Source organism: Ambystoma mexicanum, chromosome 7q, assembly GCF_040938575.1.
Source record: "Ambystoma mexicanum isolate Mex_15411 chromosome 7q, UKY_AmexF1_1, whole genome shotgun sequence".
Classification (NCBI taxonomy): domain Eukaryota; kingdom Metazoa; phylum Chordata; class Amphibia; order Caudata; family Ambystomatidae; genus Ambystoma; species Ambystoma mexicanum.
In genome coordinates this window covers 476,216,670-476,239,869 of record NC_090941.1, presented here as the reverse complement: position 1 = coordinate 476,239,869, position 23,200 = coordinate 476,216,670, and the positions used below count along the sequence as shown (strand labels likewise).

The 23,200-nt window shown below is 49.2% G+C and overlaps 1 protein-coding gene across 5 annotated transcripts in view; it reads right to left on the bottom strand.

The window, feature by feature from the left end:
• NAA16 (N-alpha-acetyltransferase 16, NatA auxiliary subunit) overlaps positions 1-23,200 on the bottom strand; it is a 2,654,788-nt gene that overhangs the window by 858,862 nt on the left and 1,772,726 nt on the right. The gene's annotated exons all lie outside the window — the stretch shown is intronic.

Here is a 23,200-nt window from a genome sequence, read left to right as displayed (position 1 = left end):
GGGATTTAGTAGGGGGCCTACCCGCCACTAATTTCTCTTTACACTCTTTCAGAGCCTTACCAGTCATGGACTGACAGGACTCACAGTCCGCCGTCCTATGCTCCAATCCAAGGCACCAGAGAGACACACAATGAGGATCCGTGAGGGACATCTTGGCGCTGCAGCCGTGGCATTTTTTGAGCCTGGCTTTAGGGGTTGATGGTGTCGAAGACAATGCTATCATACTCGAGTTACAAAGTTTTCTCACAAGAAACCAAAGCGCGCTGTATTTCTCTAAGCATTAGCTTTATCGGAAAAACAAAACTCAAGCTAACGGGTGATGTGCGTGCTATATAAACCGACGACGACTCTGAGATGGAAGCCCTTGAGGGACATCGAGTCGACCGCATCGATGCACAGCACCCTCTGCTGAATTTTCCTCCCAAAGCAGCTGCAGCTGAAGGGAAGATATCAAAAGATGAGGAAAACGTGGCAGGACACAAACCATTTGAAAAGTCATTTTCTGAAACACCATAGTAACTTAGTCTTATCCTTAACTATGCCTTCGGTTAGAGCGAAGGGATCATTTATATTCACAAAAAAAAATTTAAGTGACAGTTAATACATTTCAACAAAACCCATAAAAGGTGCAGCAAGTGATGACAATCTTAACTCCCAGATCCACCGTAATGTCCCCCATGATGTCATGTATGATTACATTGTATATCGCTGATGTGATCTCATGTATGTGCTCACAGGCCGAGCAATGGTGGTCAAGAAGACTAAGTTCAGCTAGTCATCACTTCCCACCAGCAGTGGACTTAGAACCAAAAGAGGACCTTTATTTATTTTACTCAAAGTGGCACCATATTACTTCGTGCAAGCAAAAAAAAGCATCTCGTCTGTGCGACGGACAGCAATATAAAATATTCTGAGTTGTCTCAGAAAAGAAGAACATGGTTCAGAGGCCCACCAGAAAATCTCCCGGTTTGTAGGCCAGTCCACTTCTGCTTCCCACATCTGCTGACTTTTCTGGGTTTTGTTGCAAGGAATCAGATCTTCTTCACTCTGTCTTGACAAAAGTATTTGCACTGAGTTTCCAGGTTTTTTTATGCTATATATTCTAGGCCCGCTGGCAATTACCTTTTGCAATGGCAACTATCCATGTTACACCAATTTTAAAAGAATGAGGACGAGTTGCCATTGCAGAAGCGGTCATGGCCCATATCTCCTTGCCTAATAACTAATAGATGGTGTCATGATTCCTGCCCCTTATGTTCCCAGCCCTCCAAGATGTCAGGCTGGAGCCAGGCCACGATCACCTACATGGCCCTCAAGGGCCTCTCCATCCCTCCAAAGACCCACTTGGAGTCAGACTTGGCGCTTGTGGCACCAGACTCACTCACTCCCATAGGATAACATTGGGGATTGGACTTGTAGTGCACTGATGGGGACAAGATGGATGCCCCCACATATTTTGGTTCCCAGAACTGCATGTGCAGTCTAGTCTTTTGGTTGTGGTTCAGCCCAGAGACACCTGGGATACCCTGAGACTATTTAAGCCACGCCCAGGCTGAGAAACATACTTTGCGTTTTCTGCACCTGCAGCGTGACACTCACCGTGTTCGGATCGGTCTCCAGTAGGCCTGCATCTTTCTTCTGCGCTCAGCTCCTGCAAAAACAAGAACACCGTTAGGAACAGCCTTACCTTGCAGCGCTTCTGCCCATCATTAATCGCTCCTTCTGTTCTGTGGGCATCTTCGGTGGTGTCATTCCCATCCCGGCACGCCGCTTCCTAAGGAAAAGGGAAAAGAACAGAAAAAAGGCATTAGTAAGCATTCTGCAAATCTTCGCTTATTTTTAAATACTGTACGAGCTTCAAACGCTTATCTGAATCCCAGCCGCTCTGGGGGAACTCTGTCTCCGGAACTTCTCATCCATCTGCAAGAGGGAAAAGACACTCAAGGTTAGTGTGGAAACATCTAGAGGTGCTGCATACCGCGCTTACTCACCGCATTTGTTCTTAATAACTGGCATCCACGCTTAAAACGTTGCGGCACCTAAAAGACAGAAAAATAACTCAGTTCAATACAAATACGAAAGGGGTGCATCACGCATTGCGCTCTCACTCACCTTCAGCGCTACTCATCCACGGCAGCACGCCGTCATCCCCGGACGCCAGCCATCATCCAAGGAAGGAAAGGAACGAAGTTAGAGAACTGTTCAAAAGACTCATTATACTTACCTGTCAGACTCTTGCCAGTGAAGTAACTAGGCAGCAACGAGCCTGCATCAATCAATGCGCCCCTGTGCTGAAAGCAGGACGGAGAGCACACTATGAAAGAAAACAAGGTGAGCTGTGGATCAAATGGAAGGGTTGGACCCCGGGGAAGAAGGGGTTCAAGAGACAATAGGGAGTTAAATTCTACCAATACTGTGTTTCAGGCCCAGTCTCCAGTCGAATGGACCCCAGGGAAGAGTTCAAGGTCGTAAGAGGTCAGAACAGGCTGAGTGACGTCCCCGTGGATACAAGATGAGCGTTACAGATGGCCACTGGAACAGCCACTTCCCAGGTTGCAACAATAAGGCAAAAAGACCATGGCCTATTTCAGAGGCCCAAATCTCCCTGCCTAGTAACAAACCACATCCCACCAGCCATGGTCTTTGGTCATGGCCAGCGACCATGGCCGCAGAAGTGACCATGTTGCAACTATTAGGAAAAACAGACTGTGGATCACTGGCTGAGGCTCGCCTCATTAAATTATCAGATCCAACCGGCTATGGGCACTGTCCCATCATGCAGCTAAAGGTACATGGACCACTGACCATCGGCACATATTTCTTTTTCCCCAGCCTTTCATTTCTGCAGAAGGTACTATAGGGAAATTCCCGCAAAAACAAACCACGGCCACTTTGATGCAGACTTTTATTACGGTGGTAATCCTTCCTGCGGTAATGCAGCTGTTGCAGACTGCCGTAGTATTGGGAAAGCATTCGACAATTTAAAATGTTTCCCCATGTTGAGGGAACCAGAGAGCCCATCCAGGAATGGCGGACCCCTCGTGTGCTCCCTGTGTCAGCTCATCAATATCCTGAAAAAGTGCAGCTGAAGAGGTGGCGCATCGAGTTTTATGTACATTTTCGGGGGTTGGGAAGTGGTCAGCCTTTGCTGAGCGCATGTAATATAAGGCAGCAACGTCCTGTCCAGCGGAGCGCGGGTGTAGCGCTGAGACATTTCCGAGTGTGCCCGGGTCCTGGTGTTGATGTATGGGAATGGCCCTTAGGGTAGGCACCTAGAACATCATCAGGGGGAGGGGACCGCCCCTCAAAGGTTCGGGAGGCAGCAAAGTATCTCCATAGGCACCTGGTGGAGTAGCACAAGAAAATCCCAAAGGGGAAAAAAAGGAGTTCACATGGAAGAGTACTATATTAGTTTGAGTACTCAGTTATGGAGAATAGAGGCGAAAAAGAGAAGGAAGCCCAGTCATAAATATTCACATTTTCAATAGAAATTTATTGCCATTATAAAATTGCATAATAAACAAACATCAAAACCACGATAAAATAGATGAATTAAATTTTAGTATAATCTACTTATCAAATCTAATATTTTAAACCATTCAATCGCAATTTAATTGCCACAATTCATAACCTCGTATAACTCGAGGTAAAATATCACTATCTCATTTTAGAATTTCATTCAAATAGTGGAAATGCTGTAGAAAAAGCGAATAGTTAACAATTGGATAAGGTACTAAATACAACCAAGTGCTAAGTGCCAAGTTGTTAACAAAGGAATAAGGTACTGGAAGCAAAAAAGTGCTAGGTGCCTACTGTGCATACATGATCTTCAATACTATGCATACATGGTGGAGTAGGCCTTTATTCAAGAGACCCATTTTACCCCTCTTAGATACTACCTATTAGGAAGAAAGTTCACACTCCTTACAGACTCTCGGGTCATGCAATGGTTTCTAGACCTAAAACCCTATTGTTTCACTGTGGAACATTGAAAAGGAAAAGACCAGGGAAATGTAGATTTTCTTTCCCATGTGCCTTGTGAAACAAATGTGGCTACATCGCATGGAGGAAGGGTATGTAAGAAACCTGAAGGTGTCTCCCTCACTAGTCCCCGGGGATCTGCCATCCAGGTGGCCAGGACACTGCCATCAGTATTGGATCCAGTTCCTGGGGGTGGACCAGTGCAGGAGGATCACCTGGATGGAGGGTACTTGGGGAGTGGAAGTGGGACGCCGACAGGTGAGACGTGGTACCCCCTTCCCACCTTTTTCCCATCCTAGCCCATAGGATATTCAGAAGTTCTACCCCCACTCATTTACAACGCAAACACTTTCTTACATAGTGAAAAATAACAGACTAACACCCAAGCAAGCCATTTTCCTGACTTGTCCCAACACAAGTGTCAGGCAAAGTCAGGCAAAGTCAAGCAATTGACAAAAACTGTGCACATCTGACGGTCCTTTCCCTTTCCCTTAGGGATATAAGGCAAAGCACAAAAGCACACTTCGAGCAAGGCCAAATGCATGAGGAAGCAGCTATTCCGGACCAGCAGTTCAAACAGAGAAGAAAGGTTCAAGATCTGAGCAGACGACAAGAAGGAAAGTGCCCTTGCCCTTTTGAACCCTTACCTGCAAAGCCGCTGTGGAAAGAATCGTAAGACCGGGATTTACAGCTGGCGTGTGGTGTAACAGATGTCAATGGCGCAAGGTGGGCTTCCCGCACTGATAACCCAGACGGAGAGGCACGCTTGCTACCGTGGTACCATCTTTGACTCCAGAGACAAGACAAGCCAACAGGTTCAGCAAAGCCGATGAGTCTGGCATGGATTCACATGCTCATGAATATTCCCTGTCGTCAGGCTAGGAATCCTCGGTAAAGAAAGAATCAGTATCAGTTTCGTTTCTGAACTGTCTTTCTTAGTAGTAACCAATCACTGGTCTCTGGGTCATACTGCCCCCAGCCAATGACTGCCCTCTCCCTAAATCCCTCCCCTGGCAGCCATCCTCAGATTTGGTAGCACATAAAGTGGCAGTATGGCCAAGTGAAGAGCCGCAGAGGGGAAGGAAGGAGGGTTCGCATGTGAATCCATGCCAAACCCATGCTGGAGGACAACAGTTACAGGTAACTAACTTGTTCCTTCTCCAACATGGGGTCTGGCATGGATTCACATGCTCATGAATATAAGAATACATAGCAGTACATACATGCACAACCACGGGAGGTGGCAAAAGGCTCAACATTAAGCATTACATAAACTCAAAATTAAGCAACTCTTACCTCCTCACCAGGCCCACCTTCAGGCGAACAGGTTGCGCAGCACTTATTGGCCGACTCTGGACTCCTCCCTGGAATCCCAGTCGACGCAGTAGAATCTCGTGAAGGTGTTCGTCGACCTCCAAGTAGCAGCCCTGCAGATGTCCAGCAGGGGCACACCAGACAAGAACGCCGTAGTAGCAGCGATCGCTCTGGTCGAATGGGCTCTTGGACGGCCGGGCAACGGATGCAGCCGGAGAGCCATCTGGAAATGGAAGCCTTTGAGAGAGCCTTCCCTTGGTTCACAGGTCCAAAGTTCACAAACAGCTGTGATGTCTTCCGAAAACTCTGTGTTCGGTCCACGTAGAACTTAAGCGTTCTAGCTACATCCAGCGAGTGCAAAGTCCTCTCGGCCGGCGATGAAGGCGACGGAAAGAAAACTGGCAACACCAAGGTCTCGTTAAGATGGAAGTCTGACGGCACCTTGGGCATGAAAGAGGGGTGCGTCCTCAGCACCACCCTCATATCATGAAAAGTCAAGTATGGAGGCTTGCAGGATAGGGCCTGAATCTCTCCCAGGCGTCGTGCGGAGGTGATGGCCACAAAGAACGCTGTCTTCCACGACAGGAACATCAACGGAGTCGAATGCAAAGGCTCGAATAGTGGCCCCATGAGCCTGGTCAGCACCACGTTGAGCTCCCACGCCGGGGCTGGAGCCTTCACCGGCGGGAACGATCGGAACAGTCCCTTCATAAATTCCTTCACCAGTCGATGAGACCACAAGGACGGCCGTCCTGCAGTTCTGGTGTATCGGGAGATCGCTGCCAGATGTATCTTGATGGAAGCGTGAGCTAGTCCAGCTTTGGCCAGCGACAGTAGGTATGGTAGCACTTGAGGTGCCGTAATCCGTAGAGGGTTGATCGTCTGTGCACGGCACCAGACAGAGAACCTCTTCCACGTATGTCCGTAGCACTTGAGAGTTGAGGACGCCCTAGCCTTTGCAAGAACCTCTCTGCAGTCAGCCGGGATATCGTACCCTCCAAACTCTAGTGCTGCAGGAGCTAGGCCTGCAAGTTCAGCGACTCCGGGTCGTGATGAAGAATGGCGCCTCCCTCTCTGGATAAAAGATCTGCATCTGTCGACAGCTTGACTGGTGGGGACGCTGATAGGTCCAGAAGTTCCGGGAACCAGATCTGTCTTGGCCACGCCGGTGCGACGAGGATCATCCTGCACTGGGACCTCTTGAGCTGGCTGATGAGTCGAAGCAGCAGCGGCAACGGAGGAAACGCATACAGGAACAGGCCATCCCAGGGGAACGAGAAAGCATCGCCCATGCTCCTCGGTAGAGGGAACCTGCTGGCGAACCTCTGGCCCTTGGAGTTCGTCGCCCATCGTTGGAAGAGCCGATCCACTTGATCCTGGCACAGTTCCCACTCGTGGCACGAGCACAGCTCCCTGCTGAGTGAGTCGGCAATGGTGTTTTTTATTCCTGCCAGATGGAAGGGAACCAGAAACATCCCCTGGGCGACGGCCCAGTGCCAAAGATCCTGGGCATCCTTGGATAGGGCTGGGGATCTGGTGCCTCCCTACTTCCGGATGTAGAACATCGTGGTGGTGTTGTCGGTGAAGATCCTCACGACCTTGCCCTTGAGGGACGGGAGGAACGACCTGAGTGCCCAGAACACGGCACGGAGCTCCAAGATGTTGATGTGGAGAGACCTCTCCTCCGGAAGCCAAAGGACTCTTGCGTGGAGATCTCCGGTGTGTGCACCCCATCACTCCAGGGAGGCGTCAGTCGTCACTGTCTCCTGATGTGCCGGGGTCTGGAAGTCCGTGCCCACCGTGAGGGGTGCACGGGTGCCCCACCACTGAATCGCCCAACAGAAAACCTTGTTGAGCGAGATCTTGTCTTCGAAGCTACCCGCTGCTTGCATCCAGTGGGCGTCGAGGAACTCCTGTAGAGGACGCATCCGTAGCCTCCACAGGCGCACTAGATAGATGCATGAGGACATCATACCGAGGCGGGACTTGATGGAACTCACCCTGGCCACGTCCGTGGCTAGCAGGCGCTGCACCTTGCCTAAATTGGCCTTCGTCCTTTCCTCCGACGGAGACGCCAATCGTTCCACTGTATCGAGCTTCGCTCCCAGAAACAGCGCCACCTGCGACGGAACCAAATGGGATTTCGGGTAGTTGATGGAGAAACCCAGCTCCGTGAGTAAGCGGACGGTCTTCGCCGTGTGCTCGACGGCGAGTTCTCTTGTCCTTGCACGGATGAGCCAGTTGTCCAGTTAGCAGTAGATGTGGATCCCCTGCAGGCGCAGCCGCACCGCCACTGGTGCTAGGCACTTGGTGAACACCCTGGGTGCCGACTTCAATCCGAATGTCAGAGCTCTGAATTGGTAGTGGCGTCCTTGGACTACGAATCTGAGGAACCTTCGGTGTCCTTTTAGGATGAGGATGCGGAAGTAAGCATCCTCCAAGTCCAACGACGATAGGAAGTCGCCCTCCTCCAGCTGTCCCAGCACGTGCTGGAGAGTGACCATCCTGAACTTCTGTGCCTTGATGTATTTGTTCAACCGACGTAGGTCCAGGATGGGGCGCCAACCACCTTTCTTCTTTCTGATGAGGAAGTATCTTGAGTATACTCCGGAGCCCCGGAGCCTCTTGGGGACGAGCTCGATGGCACCTTTCTTGAGCATCGCCTTTACCTCCAACAGCAGTTGAGGGACGTGATTTTCCTTCCTGGCCCCGGGAGGAATGCGGGGACACTTCTTTTGGAATTCGAGAGTGTGCCCGTGGGCCAGGGCATCCAGCACGTAACGGTCGGTGGAGATGGACTCCCACACGCTGACGAACTTCGCCAGCTGGCCTCCCACAGGGGTGCTTCGGTGGGGGCCCGACGCTACGGCCGGTTCAATCTTGCTTGGAGGCCGCCTTGCCGCCTTGGCGATGACGCCAAGCTCCTCCTTGCTTGCCGCGACCTCTGTAAGCCTCCTGGGACGAGGAGCGGGCCGCCTGGCGGTACGTAGAGGAGCCACCGCCTGATCCCTTGGAGGCCCCCTGTCTGCCTCCGGCGCTCCGAAAGGGCCATCGTTAAGGACTTCCAGGGCTCGGGCCGTCTCTGTGTCGGCCTTGATGGCCTGCAGCGACTCATCCACCATTTTCCCAAACAGGTTGTTGCCGTCGAACGGCATGTCCAAAACCCTGGTCTGCACGTCCTGACGGAAGTCTGTCGCCTTGAGCCAGCCACGTCGTCGAAGGCAAGCACCGTTGCCTAACTGGCGAAACCCGGTGTCGGCAATGTCCGTTGCCACCGTTATGGCGTGGTCCGACGCCACCTCACCTTCCTGTAGAATCTCCAGGGCCTCTGCCCTCTTTTCCTCTGGTAGGAAGTCCAGTAGGGGAGCTATCTTGTACCATAGCTCCGTGTCGTAATGGGCCACAATCGCTAAGGCGTTGGCCGCCTTAATTGTCGTCGCCGCCGAGATGACCCGCCGCCCCATGGCGTCCAATTTCTTACCCTCTCCGTCAGGTGGGGAAGTAGAGGTTGGGACTGTCGTCCCCGCCGCCGCCTTCTTGGCTGCCGCTGAGACGACCGAATCCGGCGTAGGTTGAGCCCTGAGGCACAAAGGGGCAGCGTCGGGGACCTGGTACTTCTCGTACCTGTCCCTCTTGGCAGGCGTCATGGACGGGTTCTTCAGGATCGCAAGTCCCTCGTCCCAGATATCGTCGAGTAACGGTACCGCGAGGACCGTTTTTCTCTTGGCCTCTCTAGTCGTTGACAGAGGAAACCCTCCTTCTTCTGTTCCTCGGGGCAGAGCTGGAAGAGCTCAGATGCCCTGGAGATCATGGCGTGAAAGGAGCCAATTTCGTCAGGCGGGGAAGCCCGAGGGAGTGGTGATGGAAGGTCCGTCCCGTCGTCACCACCGTCGTCATCCGTCCCCGTCGTCGTATCTGTCGTGGTGTCATCCCTGGGGTCCGGTGAGGGGGATGAGGGCTCCATGGGTCGTGGGGGCATGAAGGGCGGGGAGGGATGAACTCTCCTCCGCTTGTTCAGAGGATTTCCCGACGGGCCCGGTTCTGGATCGTCCGCCGGGGTTCGTGGTAATCTCGTCCTTATTTCCGTGCATAAGGTTTGGATTGCCATCAAAATGGCGGCCGAGTTGTCCTGAGTCTCGGGCAATGGCTGCGACGGGGAGGGAAGGCTGCTCCTCCACTGGGACCTCGTCTGCGCCACCGTCGCTTTCTTCGACCACCTCTTCGGGATCCCTCCCGTGGGATCTTACCTTCTTGAACCTCTCGTTGAGCTTCTTCACGGTTTCCACCAGCTCCTCCTCAGAGGCTGAATCCGTGTCTGTAATGGCCACCGGCCCCCCCTCTTTTTCCATCAGGGTCTTCACGGGGTCTTGTTGATGGGCTGGAAAGAGGATTCCCTCCGCCGTGGCAGGGAATCTCTGGGTCCTGAGGTCACCTCCACTGGTGTAGCCTCCACAGGCTTCGCCAGGGTTGCTGCAACTCCCTCGATAGAGGCCTTAGCCGGGTGAATCAAGGCCTTCACTCCCTTGGGCGCGCTTGAGGCCTTCACCTTGGTGGGAGGGTCACCGCCTCGCTCCCCCTTGGCTGAATCCTTCGAGATCGACCGGGGCCACTCCAGAAGCTTACCCGGGTTCTCGGATTTCCTCTTCCGCGAACCAGAGCATTGGCTCGTGGTTGATGGTGCCGGGGAAGGCGCGCCCTGCCTGGCAGCCGAAAAGCCCGACTGTTCGGCGCTCCCAGTGCCCGCGGACTCGCAGTGCTTAGCCTTCTGTTGGGCCCCCGTCGCCGGGGCGCGCTCACAGGACTTAGAAGACCGCTCGGATCTTTTCTTCTTCTCACGTGCTGGGCCCTTCTCCAGCCAGCTGGCGAGGCAGGTACGAAGATCCCTCATGGTCCGTTCTGATAGGTTCTTGCAGAACGCACAGTCCTTCTCCACGTGCGTCTTGTCCTCATGAAGGCAGTAGAGACATCTTGAATGCTCGTCCTCCTTGAAAACATTCTGTAACCCGCATCCAGGGCAGTTCCTGAACAGCTTAGATCCGGCCGTGTCCATGTTAGGCCTCAGATCTTCTGGAATCCTCCAAGAAGCGTAATTTGACGAAAACTTCACTCTTGAGGGGCGTAGAAAAGTCCAAAACGGGTCCCCGTTGATTGGAAGTAGAACGGTGGAGCTTGAGGCTCAATTTAACCGAAAAATTAGAAAATCTCTTTGAAAAAAGCGCGAAAACGCAGTAAAAGCTCGAGAGCTATAGCACGAGGACTCCCAACACTTGAACGTGGGGTAAAAATCTGAGGATGGCTGCCAGGGGAGGGGCTTAGGGAGAGGGCAGTCATTGGCTGGGGGCAGTATGACCCAGAGACCAGTGATTGGTTACTACTAAGAAAGACAGTTCAGAAACAAAACTGATACTGATTTTTTCTTTACCGAGGATTCCCAGCCTGACGACGGGGAATATTCATGAACATATGAATCCATGCCAGACCCCATGCTGGAGAATAGGAATAAACCCGTGAACATTGTGTTGAAAAAAGTGAACCCGATCGAGGGATGTCCACAGTGAATGATTGTCGAATCTTGAAAATGGTCATATTGTGAAAAGAAGGCCGTAGTGAACCCATCTGAGTGAGGCCCACGTGGCAAGAAGGATCGGAGCCCGGCAGAGTGGGATCCTAAGGCTAAAAGTAATCGGCCCATGAAGAGTTATTGAAGGAACTTGTTGTTTGTTGTTTATGGCACATCACGTCCTCTGAGGCAAGAGACTTTTTTGTGAGAGAGAGACATGACCACAGAAGGCCCTGATATTTTGGAAACTAACTGTAACCTTGTGTTGGCGAGGTCCAGGAGTGTGCTGTACTCAAAGGTCCTGCCTTGTCCCATGCTAAAAACGTGGGGAAGGGAGACCCAGCCATACCATCCCGACATATTATTTGGTGAACACTTCTTTCTTTTCTTGAGAACATTATCTCACGTTATTTTGTAACTTAGTTGTAAGGACTGGCAATAGTTTTATTTTTTTTAGTATAGGCCTTTTTATTTGACAAGACGCCACTAGGACTGCCTTATTATTTTTTGATGCTTGTAGCTTGCTCCCATGTTATATTTAGATTAGGCGTTTTATCAACCCATTCTACAGTTCAATAAACACCATTGAACTGTGATCACTTGTGTTTGTCTTTACTGTTGCCACCATGAGTTCCTTATAGGCCGTATAGGTTGATCATCTCCCTGTATGCGGACGACGTGGCCCTCTTCCCTGGCGACCCGGTGCGCTATCTGGCCCCGGTGATGAGGTTTGGGAAGTTGTCGGGGTTGAGGGTCAACCATAGCACATCAGTGGTTTTCCCTCTGATGGATGAGACAGAGGATTGTATGAGCTTGGCCGCAAGTAGGAATCCCCGGGGGTCCAGTACCTTGGGTGGAGGTGCTGCACCGCCACGAGGAGCTGTTCTGGGACAACTATGGCCGGATGGTAGGGTCTCTCCAGGATGCGGTGGCGAGGTGGAGAACGCTTCTGCTTACACTGCTGGGCTGTATCGCGATCGTAAAAAAATTGTGCTTCCCAAGCTTTTATATTTGTTCTTTAATGTCCCATTTTTCCTCTCTGGGGTTTGTTCTTACGGCTGCAGGTGCTCATTCTCGACTTACTCTGGGTGGGGGCACCTGGCTAAGGTGACATATGCCACACTGATAAAACCATTTGAGAGAGGGGAACTGGCCCTGCCGGATCTGGAAAATAATTATTGGGCGGCACAGGCGCTTTTCCTAGCGCACTGGTACGTCACCCACTTCGTGTGGCCACATGTGCAGGTGGAGAGAGCACTTGTCACCCAGCTCCCTAAACATTGTTAAGATCACTTGTGCAATTTGGAGAAAGATTACAGGTACGGTGGGCATCAGCACCCGGCATTCACCCCTCCATTCAGTCCGGCAGCTGGCAGGGCTAGCCATAACGGGAGAGAGCACCTACCTGCAGTGGGTGGAAAAGCTGGGCATTGCCACCTTTGGGGACTTCTGCATTGATGGGTGTTCCTTTATTTGCAGCAGACTAAAGAAAGGGAGGCTTGTACTGCTTTGGACATCTTTCTATATTTCTGCATGGCATGCGCTCAAGGCACTGTTCCCCTATTTTCCTAGCCTACCTCCTGCGTGGGCACTCTGGCAAGGGGTGATTCAGTCGCGGGGCGAGGGCCTCCTGATATAGCGGATATACAACAGTCTCCTGGCAGCCATTCCGGGGAAGACTGAGGTGGCAAAGGGATCTTGGCAGGGGAATTTTGGATGTGGATTGGAAATTTGTGTTGCATCAAACCCAGAAAGTGTCCATGAATTCCAAATGTAAACTAATACACTTCAACTTCCTACACCAGGTCTAGCACACACTGGCCAGGCTCCACAGACACTTTCCCTCCATGCCAGACTCATGTACCAGATGTGCTATTGGCCCGCCAGGGTTTCTTCATTTGGCTTGGGAGTGCACACAGGTTTCCCAGTTCTGGATGAATATATGGCAAAAGTCTTGTTGATTATTGGGGAACCATTGGGGCTAGATCCCGTGGTGGCGCTCCTGGGATGCACAAGGTCCCTGCCATGGGTGAACAGATGCTTGGAGGTTCTGCTACTGGTGGTCGATCGCAGAAGGGTGCCCATGGCATGGGGGAAGGGCCTTTTGCCTAGTGTGCAGGGAAGGCTGCAAGATGTGTCGTACTGCCATGACATGGAGACAGCATTTATTCAGACTTTGCTGCTACATGGCCGGCCGCTGGAGCTGTGGGCACTGCAAGTACAGTACTTGATCACAGCGGCCGAATAAGTTTAATGTGTAGAGCCGTAATCAATTTTTGTGTAATGTGCATTGCTGATATACTGTGTGTCATGCTTAGGGTGGTTCGGTGCCTGCTTTGGACTCCATTTCAACTCCTCTTTTCTAGGGACCCCCCTCTGCCCAGCTCTATAAATCATCCCTGAACCGCTTCCATTATCCTTTTCACTCACCAGTTTCCATAGTCATTTATTTCTGAGAGCTGAGAGCAAAATGTCTGCAGAAATCCCACAAGATTCCTGCAGTAACAAAAAAAACGTTCTGCCACAAGACGGGCTATACATCCCACTATCCCACATCCATTTTCGTGCCTTGGAACACTTGTGTATAGGCACGTTTTAAATGCCATATCATATCACTCCAAACTGTTTGACTACACACTGCCTTATTTCCCCCTTGCCACCTCACCCATAATTGTAAACCCAACCCCTTATCCTGGACACTTTTCTTTTATGGCTCAATGTGGTAATTTCTCGCATCTGGCAAAAAGAAAAATTGTGTCTTTTATTTTCTGAAACGCTTAGCTGCTGTAATGTACCATCAGGGATATAGACTTTTTTGGATACTGCTCTGTTATTTAAATAATGGACAGATTTATACCAAATGCTTTGTGCTCAACTTGTTTCCCCTTTGGTGGAAATCTGTCCAGCAGCTTTCATGCTACAGGATTTTAATGGAAGTACCCTTTTCTCTATGGGAAATAATTGGGAGTAGGTAAAGCAGTTTTTGTTTTCTTAATAACATTTGAATTGTTTATGGAATTTGCCCCAACATTTTCAGTTTGGAGGCGCACGGGTCAGACAATATTTTTTTATAATTAGATAAAAATCTGTCCAGAAAGTCAAATGGTACTAGCATTAGAATCCCCTCCCTTGCCTGGGGGAAAGATGTTATTCATCATTCTACTGGAGAACCATGGGTGGGGACCTGAATCTTGAAGTAACTGTTTTGGACCCCCTCCCACGTGCACGGCCATGTCACTGTTGATGCTGCAATGTTGTGTAATTCAAAATGTTAGCTCTCCGTGTTTGAGAACCATCTGCTTCCTCATGTGTGTCTATACTGGCTAGAGGACTGTACATATGTGTGGTGACGAAAGGAATGCTGATTGGTGGGTGTCCTCTGTAATTGATGCAGCCTTCCTGTTATCTGCACCAGAAATATCAGCGTATCACGCTCCACCTATGCTCTTTCAACTGTGCTATTCATGGCATTGCCAATAAAGTGACTCTTCAATTTGTTTCCCTAAAAGATTTGCTTGGGTCTCAGACTTTAAATCTATATTGCAGAGCAAAGTGTGAATGTAGCAACAGTTAGCTTCCATTATCTGCCCGCCTGCAGTCTGCACGCAATGCATCAAGGGTGTTTTTTTAAAAACATTCTCTGACTGTTTCTCTTCTTGTAAAACATTCTGGAAGGATGGCTGGAGAGCTCCTGATATCTCCTGGACCATGTCCTCCAATTTGTCTCATTGTCCGTGATTGTATCATTGTTACGCTCACCTGGAATCCACGGGGACGCCACCCAGCCATGGTTGGATGATTTGCACTCTCAAACCCTCTCCCGGTCCCTTGGTAAGGCCTCTGGTTAAAGATGGGTCTGCAATATAGGAGAGCTGGATTCAATACCAGATTCTCTCTTTATGTTTTCTCACCTCACTTGGCCTCAACTCCTTCCTCCCCTTGTACCTTCTCCTTACCTTAATATTGTAAAAGGTGGATTCTCCGTCCTGCTCCTCGTGGCAGGGGCGCATAGATGTGGGGAGCGAGCAGCGACCCAGTTACTTCACTGGTGCAAGCCCCCTGTGGGAATCCAGGCCTGCTGCGACTCCATAGGTTTGCTGCTTTACAGTCTTCATATGCAGTTCTTATGTTCCTCTTAGTTCGAATAATAATGTCTTGCTTCTTTCCTTTTAGGTATGGAAAGGTATTTTGGTGTTGTCATGCGGTTTGAAGATGAGCATGGGCCGGTAGGCGAAAGTGCAGTGTGCGCGATGCTGTCCGGTGAGTAATGCGCAGCACTGTTTCGCCTTTTATATTGCTAACCTGTGTCTTTTCTCTCCTTGCAGGTTGCGATGTTCCTCGCCGAGCGCTGTAATGTTCCAGCAATGATACTGACCAGGAGTTGAGTACCCAGGTAAGAATTAAGTGGCTTTCTTCATTCAGCAGAAACGCTTACTAATGCTGTCTTTCATTCTCCTCTTTTCAGGTTATGGTATTACAGGATGCATGCGGTGCCGGATGATGGAGTTCGTACCTTCAGATGAGTGGAACTGAAGTCAACGATGGATTGAAGACAGGATACTGTTCCAGGTAAGTTTCGTAGTGTTCTTTTTCTCTCTGCAGGTCCTTGGTTTCACGTAAACTGGCATCAAAGAACTGGACACAATGAGCGTTACGCTGCCCACAGCAGAATAACGCAAAGCATGTTCTGCTGTTTGGGTGCGGTTTAAATAGTCTCAGGTAAAATAATCCCAGGCCTGGCACACCCAAATCAGTCCAGGTAAAGTAGTCCCAGGCCAGCCACACCCAAAAGACTAGACCACATAGCTCAGTTCCTTGTAACTGAGCTATGTGTGTGCCTCCATGTTGGCTGAACCCCCCCACCCCAGTTAACTAGTCTCAAATAAATAGTCCCATTCTAATGTTGGTCTTCATGATGGTTATGAGCCTGGCACCAAAGGCGCCAGGACTGACTCCAAGAGAGTCTTGGATGAGGTTTTAAGGCTTTTGGCCTAGCCCTAACTGGAAGGCGGACTTGCCAGTGAGGGCCAGGGGCAAGGGTCATGACAGCACTCCCCCCGCCCCCCAAGGCCCTTCTCACGGTGGCACTTCTGCCTGGTCCTGGTTTGGCTGGGTAATTCTGATGGAACTTTTTAATTAAGTGAGGTGCATGGATCTATTCACTAGGTTCCCATGATCTGTCTTGAGGGACGTATCCTTTCCAATCAACTAAGTAGTATAGTTTGGATCTGGTGTATTTTGAGTATAGGATATCCTTTACTTCAAACTCTGGTTCTCCGTCAACTAATACTGGTTTTGGTGGTGTTGTAACCCGAGTACCAGGTTGTACCGGTTTCAGGAGTGATACGTGAAACACAAGATGAATCTGCATAGTGGGTGGTAGGGCTAATTTAACTGCCACTGGATTTATTATGGATTCAATAGAATAAGGTCCAAGATATCGGGGACGAAAGGCCCGAGTCCCTTTTATGGGCACATATTTTGATGCTAACCAGACCTTGTCTCCAATGTGATAGTTGGGGCCTTTACTACGATGTTGGTCAGCAAATTTCTTTTGTCTGTTCTTGGCTTGGAGTAAATGTTCTGCTGCTTCTTTGAAGGCCTGGGAAATAGTCATATGTAGGGTTTTAACCGCTGGCATTTCCAAAGGGGTTGGGAGATCCAATTCTGAAGTACGTGGATGTCAACCATATATAGTGTAGAAAGGGGTTTGTCCAGTGCTGGTGTGTAATGAATTGTTATAGGCATATTCAGCTATCCATAACAAGTCCTTCCAATTTCTTTCCACTTGATGTAACATGCAACGTAAGTATTGCTCGAGGGTTTGGTTTGTGCTTTCTGTTTGGCCATCTGTTTGAGGATGGTGACTTTTGGATAGTCGAATGTCAATTTGGGCCATTGAACAACATTTCCTCGAGAAGTTGTATATGAACTGACTACCTCGATCTGAGATAAAGACTGATGGAAAGCCATGTAGCCGTACGATTTCCTCCAGGAATACTTTTGCTAAATTGGATGCATTTGGAAGACCCTTAAAAGGAATAAAGTGTGCCATTTTAGAGAACAAGTCTACAATTACTAGGATGGTGTTGAATCCTTGACTGGGAGGTAGATCTGTAATGAAATCAAGGGACAGTGTGTGCCATGGTACGGGAGAATTTCCAACGGTTGGAGAAGACCAGCTGGTTTCTGGTTTTGGGACTTGTCTTGTGCACACACACCGCAAGATTGGATAAATTATATGATGTCTTTACGCCATGTGGGCCACCAATAGTTTTGTTTTACTTTAGCTAGAGTTTTGGCAATTCCAGGATGACCTTCAATCAGGGAGTCGCGATAACCCAAAATAACCTGCTCTTGTAAATCTTTACTTGGCAAGTATAGACGGCTCTTAAAATATGGTAACTGGTCTTTAATGGTGTAATGTTCTCCTTGAGTACACCACACTTGTGTGAGAAAGTGGGATCCATTAAGAGTTGGATCTTGTTTTGGAGTTCACCCTGTGTCAATGTTGTCGTAAAACCCAGGAGTTTGTCTTCTGGAATGATGGCTACTAGATCTGGAGTTATGTATACCTTTTCATCAACACCCATGCGGGACAAGGTGGCAGCCTTTCCGTTTCGGACTCCTGGCCGGTAGGTGATCACATAGTCATATTCAGCGAAGAAAAGAGCCCACCGCAGTTGACGGGATGATTGAGCCTTTGCTATTTTTAGGTATTGCAGGTTTCGATGATCAGTTATGAACGTGACAGTATGTCTAGCACCAAGGACATAGTGTTGCCATGCCTTGAAAGCTGATTTTATAGCCAAGAGTTCTTTGTCTGTGATAGCATAGTTGAGTTCGGGAGGTGAGAATTTTCATGACCAGAAGGCCACAGGGTGTAACTGGCCAGTTCCTGGGTCCCTTCGTGAGAGAACAGCTCCCATAGCCATGCTAGATGCAGCTGTTACAACTATATAAGGGAGGTCTGGGCGAGGATGCCGTAGAACTGGAGCAGAAGTGAATTTTTTCTTAACTTTTTGAAAGGCCTTCTCTGCTTCTTCGGTCCAATGGAACTTTTTATTGTTTTTTCTCAATAGTGATGTAAATGGATGTACTATTTGGGAAAAATCTGGGATAAATCTGCGGTAAAAGTTTGCAAAGCCCAACATACTCTGAATCCCTTTAAATGAAGTTGGTGACGGCCTGTTAAGAATGGCATCTACCTTGTGCCTATCCATTCTGATACCTTTTGGTGTGAGGATAAAACCGAGGAATTCCACTTCGGTCACATGAAAAGAACATTTTTCGAGTTTAGCATACAGTTTATGTTGGCGGTGTTTAGTAAGGACCGAGCGGACATGCCTGACATGGTCTTCTTTCGTAGCAGAATACACTAAAATGTCATCAATGTAAACCAGGGCGCAAACGTCGATTAACTCGCGCAAAACATCATTCATAAAGTACTGGAATGCAGCATGAGCGTTGCAAAGTCCAAAAGGCATTGCCTGGTATGCATACAAGCCGTATTTGGTACAAAAGGCGGTTTTCCATTCGTCTCCTTTCTTCACTCGAACAAGATGGTACGCCCCCCTAAGGTCGAGTTTGGTATAGATTTGGGCGACTTTGACTTGATCCAATAATTCGGGAATAAGGGGCAGTGGATAACGGTTTTTTACTGTGATCTGGTTTAATGTGCGATAGTCGATGCAAGTCCTCAAATCTCCTTCCTTCTTTGGTACGAAGAACAAGGGACTGGCTGCCGGTGATTTAGATGGGCGGATAAATCCATTTGCCAGGTACTGATCAAGATAAGATTTCAAATGGAGGTTTTCTGGTTCAGTAAGTGCATAGATTCGACCACAAGGAATTTGCGCACCAGGTATGAGGTCGATCTGACAATCGTAGGGCCTGTGCGGTGGTAGAGTATTGGCTTGTACTTTCTAGAACACGTCTTGAAAATCTTGGTTTTCATTTGGTAGAGTACTAGTCACACCTAGTACAATCGCCGCCGTACTGGCAGTAGCAGATGTACATAAGTCTGTTGTCCCCTTTTCTTGGTAATAACAGGTGCAAGCACAATCATCGGAAAAGGCCAACTTCTTGGCACGCCAATATATTAGAGGGTTGTGAGCTACCAACCATGGCATCCCTAAGATTAGTCGAAACTGAGGCGCTTTGATGAGATCGAATGCAATAGATTCTCGGTGTCCATCCTGGCACAGTAGGGTTAGTGCTGCTGTACATTGGGTTACTGGTCTGGAAGCTATTTCTGTCCCATCAACAGTAGTAACTTTTTCAGTAGTCGACTTAGAGCATAAGGGAAGCCACATCTCTGCTGCCAGATCTTGGTCTACATAATTCCCAAATGCTCCGCTGTCTATGTATGCTTTGACAGCATGCATCCGAAACGGTTGTTGGTGATTGATCAAAATTACTGGTAATGCAAAGTGTGAGGTCTGTGGCTCATCCTTCTCGCTCGACAAGCAGACCTCTACGCTTGCCGGGCTTGGTAGTTTTACGACTCCTTGTTATTATCTTCCTTCTCTGTGGCTCCAACTGTTCTCCTTGGTGGTTTCACTGGACATTCTTTGAGGAAGTGGCCTGATTTTCCGCAATATAAGCATAATTGCTGTTGCCCTCTCTTGTCTCTTTCAGTTTTAGTTAAAGGGGGCCGTACACCTCCGATTTGCATGGGTTCTATCGTGTTTTCCAATATGTGTGGACCATTATCCTTTGACCGGACATACACAGCTCGAGTGTCTAACCTTATCCCTTCCGCTTTTTGGTCTTGTAATCTGTGATCTAATTGCACCACAAAGTCGAAGAATTCTCCACAGTCTTTAGGGGGTTGAACCACTTGAGCAAGGACATCCTTTAGTTCCCCTCGTAGACCCCGATGAAACAGTGTGGTCCTTTTTTCCTTAGGGCACCCAGCTTCAACGACTAGTCAGTTAAATGTTGCTATATATGCAAGCAAGTCTTGACTTCCTTGACGGAGTGACAAAAGTTCGTTGTCTAATGTTTATCCTTGGGTATAACGAACAAAGAGTTTTTCCATTTCCATCTGAAAACCCCCAAAGTCATGTAACAACGGGTTATCCTGACTTATCAATGGTACTGACCAATCCGCAGCACTGACCAATCCGCAGCACTGCCACTCAGATATGACAAGACAAAAGCAAGCTGTGCTTGGTCTTTAGGAAAAGCCCCAGGTCTGCAAAGGAAATGACGACACTGGTTCATGAACATTGCGTACTACTTGGGGTCCCCTGTAAATAGTTCAGGTGGAGCTAAATGAACTGCCCCAGGAAGGGTTATTTGTACTGGATTGGTGGAAGAAATTGGTACAGGTGCTGGCGGAATGTTACCAGGCAATGGGGTCTGTCCTGCCTGTGATTGGAGCAATTGGCTACTTATTTCATCGGTACGATCCTTAGTAACAATCAAATCCCTCGTAAGAGCGTTGGTTTCTTGCCTGGCTGAATGTACTTCAGCGCGTAATTGTCCCAACAACTGAACTAACTGGTCAGTCTCCGAAGTCCCCATGACGCCCAGGTGCATAATATTATTGAGGCTTTGCGTTCTGTTACGCTCACCTGGTATCCACAGGGACGCCACCCAGCCCTGGTTGGATGATTTGCACTCTCGAACCCTCTCCCGGTCCCTTGGTAAGGTCTCTGGTTAAAGATGGGTCTGCAATATAGTAGAGCTGGATTCAATACCAGATTGTCTTTATGTTTTCCCACCTCCCTTGGCCTCAACTCCCCCCCCCCTTGGGCCTTCTCCTTACCTTAATATTGTAAACTGTGGATTCTCCGTCCTGCTCCTCGTGGCAGGGGTGCATAGATGTGGGGGGTGAGCAGAGACCAAGTTACTTCACTGGTGCAAGCCCCCCTGTGAGAATCCAGGCCTGCTGCGACATCTGTAGGTTTGCTGCTTTACAGTCTTTATATGCAGTTCTTATGTTTCTCTTAGTTCGAATAATGTCTTGCTTCTTTCCTTTTAGCTATGGAAAGGTATTTTGGTGTTGTTATGCCGTTTGAAGATGAGCATGGGCCGGTAGGCGAAAGCGCGGAGTGCGCAATGCTGTCCGGTGAGTAATGCGCGATGCGCGGCGCTGTTTCGCCTCCTTATAGGTTGCGATGTTCCTCACCGAGCGCCGTAATGTTCCAGCAATGATACTGACCAGGAGATGACTACCCAGGTAAGAATTGTGTAGCTTTCTTCATTCAGCAGGAAACGTGAGTAAACGCTTACTTATGCGGTCTTTCTTTCTCCTCTTTTCAGGTTATGGTATTCCAGGATGCATGTGGTGCCAGATGATGGAGTTCGTACCTTCAGGTGAGTGGAACTGAAGTCAGTGAAGTATTGAAGACAGGATACTGTTCCAGGTAAGATTCATAGTGTTCTTTCTCTCTCTGCAGGTCCTTGGTTTCAGGTAAGCTGGCATCAAAGAACTGGACACGGTGAGCGTTACGCTGCACACAGCAGAATAACGCAAAGCATGTTCTGCTGTTTGGGCGCGGTTTAAATGTCTCAGGTAAAGTAGCCCAGGTAAAGTAGTCCCAGGCCTGCCACACCCAAAAGACTAGACTGCATAGCTCAGTTCCTTGTAACTGAGCTATGTGTGTGCCTCCAAGTTGGCTGAACCCCCCCCCCCAAGCTAAGTAGTCCCAAGTAAATAGTCCCATTCTAATGTTGGTCTCCATGATGGTTATGAGCCTGGCACCAAAGGCGCCAGGACTGACTCCAAGAGTCTTGGATGAGATTTTAAGGCCTTTGACCTGGCCCTAACTGGAAGGCTGACTTGCCAGTGAGGGCCAGGGGCAAGGGTCATGACAATCATGCGATCAATGCCTTGCAATGCACACACCATAAACTACTGAGGTGGCCATTATCCTATCAAAAGAGGACTTTTTTAGTCTCCATTTTTGGAGGGTATTAATTTTTTGTGTGGGGGGCGTGACAAATTGCAGTATTCAGTGACTTATTGGGAGGTGAGGGGTCCCCTTAGGGGTGGCGACAAGCACAACCTTGCAGGGACAGACATCCCCCCATCCCTCCCACCCCCAGGGACAAGGACTCCTGTTCGGATGAGGAACTCTTTTCATCTGACGCAGAAGCCTGATCAACCCATACCAATTGACAGAAAACCAGAATCCTCCTACATCTGCTATTGTGATGCCATTATAGAAGATAAGTAAAATCCCAAGGATGATTACGAATAAGTAACTGTTAGGTACTGGGATGATGAAACTCAAAGAAGATAAAACGAATATAACCCTGACACAAAAAAAAGGACCACAAGGAGAAACTGGGGAAGCCCAAGAGCATCGACATAAACAGGGGAGAAGCCAGAGAAAGAGATTGACAGACCCAGGAGATTCAGATCAGCTGGACAGGAGAAGCGGAGTTTCCCTCAGGCGAACGGCAGGAAGAAGAAAGTGCCTGAGTTGCACTGTGTATGCCGCAGAAGAACAAGTTACTTACCAACTGGTAACGTTCTTTCGATTGGATGTTCTTCCAACGGATTCCACATCTTTGACATGTAATGTCCACAGCTGTGCACTTCGGAAACTTTTTCGGCAGAGGGCGCCCTGCGTCGATGACGTCGGGTCGGTGTCCCTCGAAGGCCTCCATCGAGGCCGACGTCACCGGATGTTATAAATGGGACACACGACGCCCGTAGCCTCAGTTTATGTTTTTTCCCCAGAACGTGTGGCACCAATCCAATGCCTGCTTGATTGCACATAGCCTTGCGGGGACGTAAGCTGCAATCGCCTAGGAAATTCTCCAGAGGGGCAGGCCGGGAGGGCGATGTGGAATACGTTGGAGGAACATCCAATGGAAAGAACGTTACCAGTTGGTAAGTAACTTGTTCTTCGAATGGATTGTGTCCTCCAACGTATTCCACATCTTTGACAGACTCCCAAAGCAGTACCAGAAAAATGGATGAGGGAAAAGAATTTGGATACCCAGTCAGATGGCGGAATACAGAACGCCTTAACAAAGGCCATATTTTGCCATGGATCATATCCAGGGAGTAATGTTTAACAAAGGTGTGGCTAGAAGCCATGTGGCTACATCACAAATGTTCCTAAAAGGAACTCCCCGTTGGAGGGCAGTGGAAGTAGCCACGCCCCTAGTGGAATGAGCTCTGAACCCTTCAGGAGGGCCCTTACTCGCCAATCGGTAACACTCAGTAATGGTGAGGATAATCCATCTGGACAAGGTCTGTTTGGTAACAGCCTGGCCCAATTGGTGTCCACAATATACCACAAAGAGTCGATTGTCCACTCTGACCCTGGACATCCTAGAAATATAAAAGCTCAGAGCTTTCCTAGGATCCAACCGATGTAG